The following is a 13,922-nucleotide window of genomic DNA, read 5'->3' on the forward strand; positions in this document are numbered from 1 at the left end:
TGGTGAGTTTAACATTTTAACCTTAATATTAAAAGATTTTGGATTCTCTTCTACTTTGGTTTACCTAAAAGAAGAGAAAAGGTAGTGGAATGAAAGAGTGTAAAAAAGGATTAGGCTTGTCGACTTCTTATCCTGGGATCCTTAATTCAGTTGTCCCAGTCCTACCACCTATAGCAAGAACATCAAAAGAAAGCTAAACCACAATTTAATCCACTTGATGGTCATTTTTAATTAGCTTCTTCCGATATTTCTTGACAATCTAATTCATTATAACTGCTTCATTAGAAGAAGTTGCTGGAGCAAAGCAGTTTCACCTAGATAATTAGGTGCAAAACAAGAATTAAGTTACCACTAACATTGTCAACAATTATCTCGTATTCCTGAATAAAATCAAATCATAATGGTTATATATATATATATATATATATATATAAACTTACAATTAAAATGATTATAGAGCAAGCATATCCAACAAGCCTTCATCATTCCTAAATGCCAAATAGTTCCTCAAATTTTGGGAGGGGAGGAGGATATCCAACGCCCAAACCACAAATTGGTGATACAAGCTAATGAAAAGGCAACCCAGAAACAAAAACAAAAATTACAAGATCTAAAAGCCTTCACTAAAAGAATACTCATCACTTTGACTAGCCAAAGGGATTTCAATATGAGGAACTTCAAAATGACCATGATCTTTATTGATATATGGAGAGATGGACAATCTAGGAAATAAAAGCAAATGAATTAACAAATAGCAGATCACGCAATGCTGATCAAACAGGAGAAAAGGAGATATGGGCTAAGTTTCCTCCATCAATGTTTGCATCGCTACTATAGAACTAATCCAAAGTCTTTGCAGATATACTATGGACAAGCTCATGCGAGAAAATGCAAAGCAGTGTCCATGCCAAATCGAGCAACTAAATGATATTGCGGGTGTCGTAAGCTCCTTGGGTTACAAATTTCATCTCTAATTTATCCAAGAACTCCAAATACAAATAATAGTTTAGCCAATTTTGATTTAGCTGCATCCTGTAACAAAGTGAAATTCAAAATAGTATAAGTGTTTATAGAATTTCAGAACTTGCAGTCACCCATCAATGGATTCATTTCTCTAGTATAGAGTTATTGAATGACATGAAGAAGTTAGTTGATCTCAAAAAGGGATCAGCCTTAGTGAAGATTGTTTATTCCCATCTGCCCCCTGATTGAATCAAATGAACATGCTGTGCTGATACTAAGTGTTTCTATAAGAGCCTTAGTTGGAATTATTACTTCATCCTATTGGCGTATATAACTGTGAAACATAGCAGCCAATGATTTTACTCATTCTTCTTGTGGTTGTGAAATATTGAATTCGAAAATATTAAATTCTTAGTATCCCCTTTTCCACTGTTGGCAGAAGCCAATGTCCCAGGGTCCTAGGGACTCATTCTGGCTGGAGATCACACTTAATTTTTTGTCACAAAGTAACATAATTATTGGCTGCCAAGTACCAACAATATTTCAAATACCTATTGCACTGACGGAACTCTCAAGGCAGGGTCTTGGAAGGAGTTCATGCTTCCTTTGTAGAGTCAAAACCATTTTATACATTGCCACATTTACAATCTTCCAATTTGTATACTCCCTGGTCTTTTTGGTGTAACATGGATTCCTATAGCTGGAATCTTGTTCCCCTTGCCTTTTCTTTTTTATCATCAGCATAAGTCAGCATATTCTCCCTAAGCTGATTCCAAAGCATCATTTGCAGGAACTGGATGCAGCTGAATATGAGGAAGTCACCAGTGGCCCAGGAGTTTCTATCAGCCTATCTTTCATTTCCTTTATATTACAACCATTTGCCTTTCTCTTTTTAAGTTGTATTTTCCAATGCTTGAAATTTGCACCTTTGTTTAATAATAAATTTTTGTTATTGAAATTGAAATATTCACTGCTAATGCATAAATTTTGATAATGTGAAATATTATTTGCTTAAGTTTGTTTCCTTTGTTGCATTGAAATTTGGAGCATAATCTGATAAGGAATAAATTTGCTTGAGGTTATATATGTGTGTCTTTGTGTTTTTAAGTTTGTATTAAAAATATTGATATGATTGGTGAATTTGAAAATATGCTGCTGAAGACAAAAAGTTTTATTTAAAATGAGATGTGATTTTGATTTGTTTTAGTGTGTGTCTGTCAACCATTGCTTTGTTCACTCAATGTAAGATGAGTCATTGAAGTGGAATGATGTGAACTGAATAATGAAAAAGTAATAATGTTAATGTAAATGCTTCTCTCTTTTTTTTTGTGTTTAAGGTGGTTCATCATTCAATTTTGTCATGTTTGTTCAATTTCCTTTTGTTCAATTTCCTTTTGTTTATTTGTTAAAGTACTTTCTCTGTTTTCATAAGTATAATTGTTTGTCCAATGTTGTTCATGATCATTTTCTGTAAGAGCTAAATCGATCCTCACCAAAATGCATAAATATTGTCTAAATGTGTTGGATTCTTCATATGCAAAGTTTACGGTTTCTTTGCACATTTGTTAGTAGAATAGTGATTACATTTATCTGTAATTTCATGAAAGTGAGTTAAAGCACTGAAGTCTCAAAAATTGAATAGACATAGTCAAATCATATTTTATGTAATTGCATGTGTTATGCTACTGGATTTAAAACTTAGAAGTTGGCATATACAATTTACCTTTGGCTACTGGTTGCTGTTGTGGTTTAGAATGAGTGAAAATATATACTATGTTTACTTATTCATAAAAAGTCACAGGTAATATGACATTAAACTATTATGTTTTATTTACAAGATATTTGAAAGTAAAAACATTAACATACAAAATGAACTTATTAGCACTTTTGAGTTTGTATTGCTTGGTAATGGACAAAGCTAATCGGATTTATGCCCAGGTTAAAAGATTGACATTGGGAAATAAGGGAAAAATTATGGTTTTTGTGATTGTAATTTTTTTTGAAAATGTGATTAACCCTTTGGGAGAGTTAGAAATATGAGAAATAGTAGGGCACCATTGGAGGACTAAAATACCAGAGAAGGAAACGTAGGCAAAGGATTTTCTGGTTGCTATCTATTCGTCTCCCCCAGCCCATTCCAAAAAGCCCCACAGTTAGCCCCTTTTATGTTTACAATTCTCTGTTCCTTTCACTTTTTAAATTTTATTTCACGTGGCATAATTGATTAAGCCCTATAATTAAAATTTAGGGGTCTAAACTATTGCCTAGTTCAATTAGGTAATTTCTCAAGTTGAATATAATATGGTATTTGAATTGAATTGGATAACCTGATATATTTCACCTGAGTTGCTGTAAGTAAGTTTTGTCCTAAAATTTAGTGTTTTGCCTTCCTTAAGTTTTTTTTTTTTTTTTTTTTTTTTTAATTCAGCAATGTTAAGGTGTGAAGAGTTGATTAGGGGGAAAGAAAAGCTTTTAATTGAAACCAATACAACAATACCCCAATTAAAAATGTTAAGAACTCCTAGTCATTCTCTAGGGATCATTTCTGAAAATTCCTCCTTGAAATTATTTGGGTTCAAAGAGCCAAGGATTGGCTTAAATAAATTTTATATATATATATATATATATATTAAAAAAAAAAAAAAAAAAAAGCCAATTCCCCAATTAAGTACCTTGGTATTCGATTTTTGTGTTAAATTAAAATTACTCTAGCCATATGTAAATTGGTGATGGAAATAGGGTAAAGTAAATCAAAATTGTAAAACTATGTTAAGAGGGGTTAAAAACTTAAAATGAAGTGAGTATGTTGTAAAAAATTAAAAATACGTTAGTTTTTTTGTGAAATTAAAATAAATAAATAAAATCTGCAATAGAACTATGGAAATATAATTAGGATGTTCCTTCCAACATGCATTATTGTTTGTATGGGCCCTCTATCTTTTGGAAAACTTAAATTATTCTTTGTACTGTATTGCGCGTGGTCAGAAAATTATTGTTTCTAGTCTCCACTTTCCAGATAAAAAACAACGAAGAGAAAAAGCGTGGCACTGCTAATTGCGCCAAGGAAATTTCGTGGAAGAAGGACATACAGCTGGCGAACCTGCCTCAGCCTTTTGCTAAAAGGCTTTTTTTTTTTTTTTTTTTTTTGCTAAACAACAACATTATCATTCAACAAGCAAAACAAAGGCTGTCAGCCTTACAAGCATCTGCAATTGCTACATGAAGACAATACATATTGAAACAAAAAGCTCTACAAAATCTTTCTCAAAAAAAAAAAAAAAAAAAAAAAGCTCTACAAAATCTAATTTGCATACTTTGCAGCCTCATGGGCAGCAGTATTGCAACATCTCCTAACCCAACTAAAATTACATTTCAAAAAGAATTTACGAAGATCAAGTATATTACTAATAATAGTAGCAACGGACCAATTAGGCTGCAATTCAGATGTGATTAGAGGATCAAAACAGGACTTAGCATCTCCTTCTATGATGATATGCTGCCATTTTTCACTATGCACTAGCTGGATTGCCCAATATATAGCTGCAGCTTCAGCTTGCATTGGTGAGCACCATTCATACCTTTTAGCCCAAACTTTAAGCACCTCTCTATTTTTATTTCTTGCACCCTTTTAAACTAAATAACTTTTAGTTTAATAGGGCGCTAAAATACATTTTTACACGAAAAAAAAAAAAAAGTAGGAACAAGTGAAGAGCTAAAAAGTAGAAAAATTAGATTATAAACTTGTCCCAAACACACAAATATAAAAATGTCAATAGCCATAGATAAGGAAAATTTCATTAACATATTCTAAGGTCTGAATTAATGTCAATCAGATTAAACTTTTCAAAAATGATCAATTTAGTCCTTAAATCTAAATTTGTCCATAAATACTGTAAGGTCAGTTAGCGACTTTTCACGACTGTATTTAAGAACTAATTTGATATTAAGGACCAAATTAATTAATTTTAGAAAGTTTTGAACATGGTTGACAGTAACTCAAACATCAAGTTTTTTTTTTTTTTTTTGAGAAACAACATCAAGTTATGTTCATGGAATTTATCCGAATATATAATGTTGGCATTATGCGTTTATCTATCATCCAAGAAATTGACGGTACTCTATGCATTGTGAGAAAAGTAAACAAAGCTTAGAGTAATTTATGTCATTTTCTCACATTTTCTTTTCTTGAAAAACTGAAGACGCGCAAGCTTTCTACTGAAGTTGGTGGAAATTTTGTGGAAACAGCATAACTATTGACACAGGTCTTTGCTGTCAGGAAAGTAAGAAAAATTGAGCTGAAAATGCACCGAAAGTGTTACACTTTACAGCTAATACTATGCACCTATTTTGAGGTCTTTGAGCTTTCTCAAAAAGAAAAAATATTTTGAGGTCTTTGAGGTCGCAAGTCACAACCATTTAAAACTCTTTTTGTAATATAAAAGTCTTATATTTAAGTTTGTTAAGAGCAATTGAATCATTATTAATACCTGTATAATAGAAAAATGACGACATTTTAATTAATAAATTCTAAAATTTACACATAAAATCATGCAAAATTGTGTAAAAATACATAATTATTATAATAATTGTGTAAATTTAGCTTAGCTCTATTAATTTGCTATTATTATTTTTATTCTTGTTTTATATATATTGAGAATGAAATAAATGAGTGGATGATAGTTATTGTGTGTGTGAAGAAATATAAAAAATTAAAAAATTTAAGAAAAAAATGATATTTTAATAAAATATAGTGTAAAATAAATAATTTGCTGTAAGGTATTTTGAAAAGTGGATATATAAAATAAAAAAGTAAGTTCTTGTGTTAAAATAGACATAAATTTTTGCACGAGCTAATGCAAATGCTCTAACATCTACTTCTCAATTGATTATAAGACAAATCCATTTAGTTTCATTATGCATAATAGATTTTAATTAGGATTGAATTTTAATTTTAAAAAACTTATTTTGATGAAACAAAAAATGCACTGGGAAAATAATTTAATTTTGTTATATAGTCAAATATTATTATATGAAAAAAAATTCAATTTTTTTAACGTTATTATGATTATTATTGCCCTTATAATCTTTTCATTATATTATTTCTTATCTTCTAATTCGGTTTTGATAAGATTTTCAAAAAAAAAAAAAAAAAAAAAAAAACCCTCAATTTTGATAAATTCTCATTGACTTGTGAGCTTTCATATAAATTTTATCTTATATTATTATATTCCTAGTAATAGATTAATCAAAGGATCCTATGTGATAATCAATTAAAATTTCTAGTTTTACCCTTTTTTTTATTAATTTTTTATATCTATGTCAATTATTTATACTAGACATTTCTAATTAAAAAATATTTATAACTAAAAGAAATACATTCTATAAGATAAAAAGTTATGATTATGATAAAATAGAATAAATTTAAAGCATATGACAATATGATGTAATATCTCAAATACACTATTACAACTTCACTTCATAATATAATCACCCCATATCAATGTTTTCAAATTGGCAAAATAAAGACGAAATTAACATATGAAAGATTAACCAGTTTGTGTTTTTATATTTAAAATTATTTAACTAAAAGATGTGGGTATTTTAGAGAATTTAAGAATTTGTGTGAGGATATTTTAGCACGCAAAATGATGAAACCCAAACAAAGAATCATGTTATTGGTAGTATAGATTAACTAAGAATTTTGGGGCTCTTTTATATTGGGGCCTAGGCTACTTCTGTGACCTAATTGTAATGACTGACTTGAATTACAATTAATGTTTTGAATATTTTGGTATCCCTTTAAACAAAATAATTTGGTATCAGTATATTTTGGCATACCGTTTTAGGATTACCGCTAATATATAATTATTTATATAATAATTGTTACTTATTATCTCTATTTAGTTAAATAATAATACAAATCAATTATTTTGATATAGACATTAAAGAAAATCCCTAATTTGTATGGAGATATTTTAGTATGCAAAATGATGAAACCTAAATAGGGAATTATGTTTGTAGGGACATGATTTGTCACGACCCAACACAATACTGGGTTCGTACGTAAATAGGCCCTAACAATATGATTTGTAGAACGTGGGTGTAAAGAACTAGGTTAATTTTGGTATAATAAAAAGATTCACCCTCACGTATATTGAAAGTCTAGAGTTGGCACAACGATCGTTTTCTTTGGTAATCGATACAGTTCTTTTTCTCTCTTTTTGTTCTTCTTCTTTGTCTGTGTTTTTCTTTCTTTTTTCTTTTCTGTTCTGATTCCCCCCCCCCCCCCCTTCCTGCATGTTCTTCTTTCAGTTTATATACCCCCCTTTGTGTTCCATACTCACCGCACACGTGTAGGTTGGGTTCGGAGGATTTCTTTCTGTCCCATCTAGCACCTCCTGGAACTTCCTATGGGCAGCTGTAAGGCTGCTTCCTTACTATTCAGGTATCACCTCCACATTAATGCGGCTAGAGAGTTTGTTGAGAGGTCATTAAAGCGGAGGCAACTGTAGTTATAGATATTTGTTTGCCTTATCTCTTTCACCCTTGGTCGGTTATTCTATCTTCAGTGGTGACCTAGTTCTGAGGTCTGGTTGCAACAAGACCGCGTCCTGGTCGTCCTCGGACGCATACTACCGAGGAGTACGGCGTCCTCGGACGGATACAGAACTCTACCCTCGTGATATTGACTACCACCCCCTTCAGTAACTACCTTATGACCTGACTTGGCCTCCTCGGACGGATATGCATCCTCGGATGGGCCACAGGCCCAACAATCCTGAACTTAATGGGCCTATTGATCGAACGGCCCCCACAATGTTATTAGTAGTATAGATTAATTAAGAATTTTGGGGCCCTTTTATACTGGGGCCTAGGCAACTTCTATGACCTTGCCATAATGGTCGACTTGAATTACAATTAATATTCTAAATATACCATTGGAATAGAATATTTCTCTTTCGGTATTGGTATATTTTGATATACCATTTTAAAATTACCGCTAATATATAATTATTTATATAATAAATTATTACTTATTATTATTATTATTTAGTTAAATAATAATAAAAATCAATTATTTTAATATAGACATTAAAGAAAATCCCTAATAAACTAATCAGTAAGTTATTTAAAGACAAACGCTATGTTTGGGAAGGGGGGAAGTGAGAGGAAGGAAAGGGAAAACAAGGGAAGGAAGGAATTTCTTATGTTTGGAGAAAAAGAAATGTATAGAAAACAAATCCTCTCGACCCACAGTTTGCAATCCGGCCAATTTGGGCGTAAAAGAAAGCAGGAAAATGCAAATAAAAAAGTAGAGCCCACCTTTTTGACCTTATTAGTTTGAATTTCCACTTTTGTCATTATCTTTTATATCTCTCTCCCTAATTTATGTGGGTGTAAAAGTAAAAATAATAAAATTTTCTTTTCTTTTCTTTTTTCTTTGCAAGTCAAACAAATGATTACTTTTTTTTTTCCTTTTCTTCTTTCCTCCCCATTTCCAAACGTATATAAGGAAAGTGTTTTCTTATACTTTTCCCCTTCCTTCTTTTCCTTTCACTTATTTCTTTTCCTTTCTCTTCTCTCAATTGCAACCAAACGAAGTGTTAAAACAATTTGGTTTTTTTGTAAATAAATATAGATGTTGGGACATTGTAAAAGATGAAGCTTCAAAGAATCTCCCTACCCCACTGATTGGCTAGCTTTTCAAAGTCTTTCTTTCATGAAGATTTTTCAATCTCCTACTTTTATTACATCATTTCATCTTTTCTTCCATGAAATTACATTTATCTGTAATTTCATGGAAGTGAGTTAAAGCACTAAAGTCTCAAAAATTGAATAGACATAGTCAAATCATGATACTAGATTTGAAACATAGTAGTTGGCATATACAATTTACCTTTGGCTTCTGGTTGCTGTTGTGGTTTAGAATGAGTGAAAATATATACTAAGTTTACTTATTCATAAAAGTCAATATGACATTAAACTATTATGTTTTATTTACAAGATATTTGAAAGTAAAAACATTAACATACAAAATGAACTTATTAGCACTTTCGAGTCTATATTGCTTGGTTATGGCCAAAGCTAATCGGATTTATGTCCAGGCTAAAAGATTGACATTGGGAAATAAGGGGAAAATTATGGTTTTTGTGATTGTAATATTTTTTGATAATGTGATTAACCCTTTGGGAGAATTAGAAATATGAGAAATAGTAGGGCACCATTGGAGGACTCTGAAATACCAGAGAAGGAAACGTAGGCAAGGGATTTTTTGGTTGCTATCTATTCGTCTCCCCCAGCCCATGCCAAAAAGCCCCACAGTTAGCCCCTTTTATGTTTATAATTCTCTATTCCTTTCGCTTTTTAAATTTTATTTCACGTGGCATAATTGATTAAGCCCTATAATTAAAATTTAGGGGTCTAAACTATTGCCTAGTTTAATTAGGTCATTTTTCAGGTTGAATATAATATGGTTTTCGGTTTTCAAAAACAATTTTCTATTTTTGAAACTAAAAGACTTGTTTGACAATCCAAAATAGACAGAAAACAAAAACTATTCTCAAAACTTAATTTGTGAAGGAAACTGAAAACATGTAAAAGGCTATTTTCAGTTTCTAATCTTCAAAACTCAATGAAAATATATATTTAATTTAATGAATCTGTCTCATTTAATGAGTTAGCATTAGAGTTCAAATCCTACTAACAACATATTTTAGTATTTTCTATTTTTTCTTTAAAAAACTATCTTTTTAATTTCAACTAACGAAACATGTTTTTTATTTAAAAAAATACAAGAAAATTGTTTTTTCTTTATATTCCCAAAAACAAGTTTTTGAAAATAGAAAACAAAAACTGTTACCAAACATAGGGCCCATTTGGTCATAGAGTTCAAAAATTGTTGTTTAAAAAGATATAAAAACTGTAGTTTAAAAAGTGTTGTTGAAAAATGTGTTTTAGTGTTTATAAAACAAAAAAAAAGTGTTTGGTATCATGGTTTAAATAACATGTTTCAGTGTCGAAAAACATAAATATGTGTTTGATATGTGTGTGTTTGATTTAAAAAAAAGCTGACATCCTATACAAAATAAATTTTTTTTATTTGATGAGGGTAGAGGGTCTGATGAGAGGAAGAAAACTGAACACAAATATGTCACATCAGGTGGTCCCCACGGTGTTTGAAGGTATTTACGGTACTGCCACTTCCAATGTTGTTTGTTGTTTAAAAAGAGGCCACAAGTGATTTCAAAAGGCATCATTTAAAAATCATATTTTCAACAACAATTTTCAAGCAACACTGAACGTAGATATGTTGCCAAACGCGTGTTTTTATTTTTGAACACTAGTGTTCAATGTTTAAACATTGAACACTAGTGTTTAAACTCGATGACCAAACGGCCTCATAATCTTAGTGTTTTGCCATCCTTAGAGTTTTTTTTTTTTTTTTTTTTTTTTTTTTTCAACTTTTATGTTATAATTCAAAAATGTTAAGGTGTGAAAGTGTTGATTAGGGGGAAAGAAAAGCTTTTAATTGAAACCAATACAACAATACCCCAATTAAAAATTTTAAGAACTCCTAGTCGTTCTCTAGGGATCATTTCCAAAAATTCCTCCTTGAAATTATTTGGGTTCAAAGAGCCATGGATTGGCTTAAATAAATTTTATATATATAAAAAAAAGGGCAATTCCCCAATTAAGTACCTTGGTATTCGATTTTTATAGAAAATAAAAAAATGGGATTCCTCATCATTAAAGGGGAAAAAAGTAGTAGCTTTTTTTGTGTTAAATTAAAATTACTCTAGCCATTGGTAAATTGGTGATGGAAATAGGGTAAAGTAAATCAAAATTGTAAAACTGTGTATTTTTATGTTAAGGGGGGTTAAAAACTTAAAATGAAGTGAGTATTTTGTAAAAAATTAAAAATACGTTAGTTTTTTTGTGAAATAAAAAATAAAAAATCTGTAATTGAACTATGGAAATAAATTAGGATGTTCCTTCCAACATGCATTATTGTTTGTATGGGCCCTCTATCTTTTGGAAAACTTAAATTATTCCTTGTACTGCATTGCGCGTGGTCAGAAAATTACTGTTTCTAGTCTTTACTTTCCAGAGAAAAAACAACGAAGGGAAAAAGCGTGGCCCTGCTAGTGCTAGATGGAATAATTGCTGTTGCGCCAAGGAAATTTCGTGGAAGAAGGATATACAGCTAGCCAACCTGCCTCAGCCTTTTGCTAAAAATTATTTAGTTTGAGAGTTTGCTAAAATATATTTTTACACGAAAAAAAAGAAAAAAAAAAGAAAGAAAGAACAAGTGAAGAACTAAAAAGTAAAAAAAATTAGTTTATAAACTTGTTCCAAACACACAAATATAAAAATGTCAATAGCCATAGATAAGATAAATTTCATTATCATATTCTAAGGTTTGAATTAAGGTCAACTTGATTCAAAACTTTTCAAAAATGATCAATTTAATCCTTAAATTCAACTTAGTCCATAAATATTGTAAGGTCAGTTAATCATTTTTCACAATTTAAGAACTAATTTGATATTAAAGACCAAATTAATTAGTTTTAGAAAGTTACGAACATGGTTGACAGTAACTCAAACATCAAGTTATGTTCATGGAATTTATCCGATAAATAATATTGGAATTCTGCGTTTATCGATCATCCAAGAAATTGACGGTACTCTATGCACTGTGAGAAAAGTAAACAAAGCTTGAGTAATTATGTCATTTTCTCATTTTTTTTTTTTTTTTTCTTTTCTTGAAAAACTGAAGACGCGCAAGCTTTCGACTGATGTTGGTGGAAATTTTGTGGAAAGTGGAAACAGCATAACTATATTGACACGGGTCTTTTCTGTCAGGAAAGTAAGAAAAATTGACCAGAAAATGCACCGAAAGTGTAGTACTTTTTTTACACTTTACAGCCAATAATTTGCACCTATTTTGAGGTCTTTGAGCTTTGTCAAAAAGAAAAAATATTTTGAGGTCTTTGAGGTCGCAAGTCACAACCATTTAGACTTTTTAAAATAACATTTATTTAATTTTTTAAATTAAAATTTTTATTTAAAACTTTTTTTGTAATATAAAAGCTTTAGATATATATATATATATATATATATATTTTGAAACATAAAAGCTTTATATTTAAGTTTGTTAAGAGCAATTGAATCACTATTAGTACCTATATAATAGAAAAATGATGACATTTTAGTTAACAAATTCTAAAATTCACACACATAAAGTTATGCAAAATTGTGTAAAAGTACATAATTATTATAATAATCGTGTAAATTTAGCCTAGCTCTATTAATTTGTTATTATTTTTTTTTATTCTTGCTTTACATATCTTGAGAATGAAATAAATGAGTGGATGATAGTCATTGTGTGTGTGAAGAAATATAAAGAATTAAAAAATTAAGAAAAAATGATATTTTAATGAAATGTAGTGTAAAATATATAATTTGATGTAAGGTATTTTGAAAAGTGGGTATATAAAATAAAAAAGTAAATTCTTGTGTTAAAATAGACATAAATTTTGCACTTGCTAATGCAAATGCTCTAACATCTACTTCTCAATTGATTATAAGACAAATCCATTTAATTTCATTATGCATAAAAGATTTTAACTAGGATTGAATTTTAATTTTGAAAAACTTATTTTGATGAAACAAAAAATGCACTAGGAAAATAATTTAATTTTGTTATATAGTCAAATATTATTATATGAAACTTTTTTCATTTTCTTTAACGTTATTATGATTATTATTGCCCTTATAATCTTTTCATTATATTATTTCTTTATCTTCTAATTCGGTTTTGATAAGATTTTCAAAAAAAAAAAAAAAAAAAACCCTCAATTTTGATAAATTCTCATTGACTTGTGAGCTTTCATATAAATTTTATCTTATATTATTATATTCCTAGTAATAGATTAATCAAAGGATCCTATGTGATAATCAATTAAAATTTAGAGTTTTACCTTTTTTTATTAATTTATTCTAGACATTTCTAATTTAAAAATATTTATAACTAAAAGAAATACATTCTATAAGATAAAAAGTTATGATTATGATAAAATAGAATAAATTTAAAGCATATGACAATATAATGTAATATCTCAAATACACTATTACAACTTCACTTCATAATATAATCACCACATACCAATGGTTTCAAATTGGCAAAATAAAGACAAAAGTAACATGTGATAGATTAACTAGTTTATGTTTTTAAATTTAAAATTATTTAACTAAAAGATATGGGTATTTTAAACAGTTTAAGTATTTGTGTGAGAATATTATATTATAAATTAACTAAGAATTTTGGGACTCTTTTATACTGGGGCCTAGGCTACTTTCATGACCTTACATTAATGGCTAACCTGAATTACAATTAATGTTTTGAATATTTTGGTATCCATTTGAATAAAATATTTTGGTATTGGTATATTTTGACATACCGTTTTAGGATTACGTCTAATATATAATTATTTATATAATAAATTATTACTATTTAGTTAAATAATAATAGAAATCAATTATTTTAATATTGACATTAAAGAAAATCCCTAATAAACAAATCAATTAGTTATTTAAAGACTAAAACAATTTGGTTCTTTTGTAAATAATGTTGGGGCATTTGTAAAAGACGAAGCTTCAAAGAATTTTCCTACCCCACTGATTGGCCAGCTTTTCAAAGTCTTTCTTTCATGAAGATTTTTCGATCTCCTTCTTTTATTACATCATTTCATCTTTACATACGGTTGCATGGAATGGTGTGGTAAACAAACTGGAAGCAGATAGTCTGATGAACAAAGAAAAACTCAAAAAGGTTGGTTCATTTTGATGCAATTTACTGAAGGCCATCTCCACAGATCTTCTCCAAATAAAAAAGGACTGCAAAAAGCATTGTGGTAAATGGTGAACTAGAGGCCAGTAAACATCAGTATCTTCTTCAC

The 13,922-nt window shown here is 29.5% G+C and overlaps 1 protein-coding gene across 1 annotated transcript in view; it reads left to right on the forward strand.

Annotated features, from left to right (window-relative positions):
* The window catches only part of LOC126707482 (TMV resistance protein N-like), a 227,195-nt gene that overhangs the window by 162,461 nt on the left and 50,812 nt on the right, over positions 1 to 13,922 (forward strand). The gene's annotated exons all lie outside the window — the stretch shown is intronic.

The sequence above is a fragment of the Quercus robur genome, chromosome 11 (genome assembly GCF_932294415.1).
Source record: "Quercus robur chromosome 11, dhQueRobu3.1, whole genome shotgun sequence".
NCBI lineage: Eukaryota > Viridiplantae > Streptophyta > Magnoliopsida > Fagales > Fagaceae > Quercus > Quercus robur.